Here is a 3262-nt window from a genome sequence, read left to right as displayed (position 1 = left end):
TTCCAGTCCTGGTTCATAGAGACTTTTCCACAGACCATCTTTCTGAATGAAGGTAAACTGACTGCACTGCTACACAGATCTAGTAATAGTTATGTCCCACATGTACCAGTCTTTCCTTTAGATTCAATATTATCTATGTAGTCTAAGCGTATACTTAAATAGAAGTATGCTTCATGGTTTGTTAGGGTAGGTTCTTGCACTACATTGTTGTTGGTGATTCTACAGAGATTGTCATTGGATTATGCCGTGTTTGGCCAGCATTAAGCCATTACCTGGATGGACCAAACCGTTTCATTTTGCAGACATACCATGTGCATAGGTAGATAGGTGAATGTAGAAGACACAAACAACTCATGAGAATCTCTCTTTATTGTTGTATATATTAAGGTACCACAATAGAATTGTAGGATATACACTTGTCTGTGAGCACGGTTACATCACACATACACACACACACTCACGGGTAACAAACCTTGCACTTTGGAAAAAAACTGCACATGATGAATTTCCACCCCTGTACAAATCCCTTGTGTGTGTGTTTTCTCTTCCAGGTGAACTCCATAATCAATAAGGGTTCATAGCTGAGGCTGAAAGGTGATTTATGATAATTAATGAGACTATTTAACAATAGGGTGCACAGAACAATAAAGTCCAACAATCCACTACAGACAAGCAGAAATTAGCTTTCACTAAGGTGACTACACAATGCAACTGAAAGCTGAACTCCAGAAGGATATAAAAAAGACAAATGATTGCAGCTCAGATTTTGTTATAACATCAGGTAAGGGCTTTCCTAATGCAGTCAATGTAAATACCTTGATCAGCCTCTTGCAGTTCAATATACAGCAGACCTCAGAATGGGTAAGGGAGAAGCAAGGAACCAATCTGCTGTGATGTGACTCGTGTGCTCAACATGCTAAGAAGAAGAGACCGGAGTAGCACAAGGATCAACCAATCAGTCTGTTTTCTATTACTATCCAGCCATAGACTAAGGGAGGGACGAGACCTGTAAGGGATACTTAATTGAGAAGAAAAAATCAGGTTTCCTGTTCTGCCATACAAGGTTGTGCCAAATCTTTTGGTGGTTAAAATAGCTCCAGTATACATTTTTAAATGTATAATAAGCTATTTGGCTGGAGTTCAGCTTGAAAGCACCTTTCTGACTGCTTGCCGTCAGTGACCGTCCCTCATTGCTCTGCGCACTATTTTTTATGAAATTGCTGCTTTTGAGTTGATTTGTGACACTCCAAACAATATTGCAGAGCTTACAGTAGAATGCTCTGCATGAGGAATACCCTCCACCTCCCCTGACCATAATGGGCGCTTGTAGAAATCAGCTTTAGAGTCATTTCTTGCAGTCAATGTGGTTTGCTTTATAACTCGAATTTAAGAATGGCCGATGAGCAAAACATGCAAACCTTTCTTAGGTCAAAATAATTACCATTGCATTCAGTTATAACTATCTCTCTCTATATATATACTTTTTGCTTTTATATCCATCATAATGTATTTATCATTTGTTCATATTATATTGACTCTAAATAAATATAACAAAAATAAAATATTTCCTTTTGATACATAAACAGGTCTATTTTTTGTGTGAGCTTTCTCTCGGGGGGAATAGAAAATGGTACAAGCATGTTTGAGCCTATCAGCTGCCAGCATTCCCAGCAACACATTAAACAGCAATGTGCTGACGATGCCAACTAAAGGCAGCCACTGATGCAAATAGCCAGAATGGGGATGTCAGTAGAAACTGATGCATAATTAGTAGTGATGCTGATGCCCAAAATTGATGTCTCTGCCCTAACCCTCTATATTATATTTAAAGGCTTCTATTAGACCCTCTAAAGAATGCACAAAACCAGACACGCTACAGATGGAACCAATGACAAAGATGGAAACATCAAAAAAGACATGATGCCACTGAAGCTTCCTCCACAGAAGCTTAAGATGGAAGAGGCTCGGAAGCAGGAAGCAGAGACCAGCTCCTGTGAGGCTGCCAGTGAGACCCATCAAAAGGGCAAAGTGGGGCACGTAGATGGCCATAAGCAAGGTAAAAACAACTAGGGCACATCTGAGAGTGAGTCCCCAAGATTTTAGTCTCCCATCACCCCCATAGCAGTTTGGGAAAAAGGCCCTGGCCCCCTCCTGAAAGAGAGACCTTTCCAAGACCTCCACTGCAGCAAAAAATGGCAGCGGGTAGGACAGCAGGGCTTTGGCCACCAGGAATAGGTTAACCACTGCTCTGATAGTAGAGGGTAGGTTGTCTGTTATGACCTCCTTGGTTTCATCTGCCCAGGTTAGATAAGCCACCAGAGCAAAAAGACCTTTGAGAATGCAAGCGGCAATGTGGGTCCAGTTCATCATGCAGTGGAATTCTTTAGGGTTTTGCATGTTCCCTTCCAGGGAAGGCAGGAAGATCTGGGAGGTGTAGCTGAAGACAATGATACCAATGGAAATAGGAAATTTCTTTACATCAATGTAAAACTTGACTTTGTCCCAAGCCCAGTCTCTAGCTCTGGACAGACAGTAGGCAATCACTAGGATATTAATGACAAAATGGGCTAAGGTGCAGAGCAAGCTGAACTTGGAGACAGACTTAAGGTTTTTGAGGAATGCACATGGTAGAAGTACAGCAGTGGCAATAATTGACCAGGACTTCTGGGAAACTGGCAGGGTGGGGAAGCTGTTGTACATTAGGTTTCCACTGACCACCACATACAGGATACATGTCATGACCAGTTCGATGATCTGAGCCACATTGACAATCCTTCCTCCAAGTTTTGGAAATCTTGGTGCGCAGCAGGCGTTGGCAATGTCCACGTAGGAGTCCCTAACTCTCACAATCTCTCCATCTTCATTCTCTTCATATAAGCAAGAAATGAGAATCTTTCCTGTGTAGCAACACACCACTGCAGCAAAAATAATGAGGAACAGTCCCAGGTATCCACCATGTAGAATTGCGTAGGGTAATCCCAACACAAACATACCCTGAAAAACACAAGCAGAAAATAAGTGAGGTCCCATGCATCCCAATATAGACTTATATATGTGTTGGACTGTAACAGGCCTAAAGACATTTTTTTGGATGTAGTGGGAAAGTACAATTTTTTTGATTCTTTTGTCTGATTTAGTAGAGTTTTTTTGTACAACCTGTTCCATAGACACAAAAAAAAGTGAGAAGGTTCTATCCAAAGTGAGGAGTAATCCTCTCTTTGGCCTTGATTTATTAAAGCTCTCCAAGGCTGGAGATCTGGTC

General features: G+C 41.4%; 1 pseudogene; it reads right to left on the bottom strand.

Moving 5' to 3' along the window:
* Positions 1–351: 351 nt before the first annotated feature.
* LOC140345076 (vesicular inhibitory amino acid transporter pseudogene) lies at positions 352–3045 on the bottom strand (annotated as a pseudogene).
* Between the last annotated feature and the right edge of the window lie 217 nt (positions 3046–3262).

This window comes from Pyxicephalus adspersus, unplaced genomic scaffold (genome assembly GCF_032062135.1).
Source record: "Pyxicephalus adspersus unplaced genomic scaffold, UCB_Pads_2.0 Sca504, whole genome shotgun sequence".
Taxonomy (NCBI): Eukaryota; Metazoa; Chordata; class Amphibia; order Anura; family Pyxicephalidae; genus Pyxicephalus; species Pyxicephalus adspersus.
The sequence above is the reverse complement of the archived record's forward strand: the minus strand, read 5'-3'. Positions and strand labels throughout refer to the sequence as shown.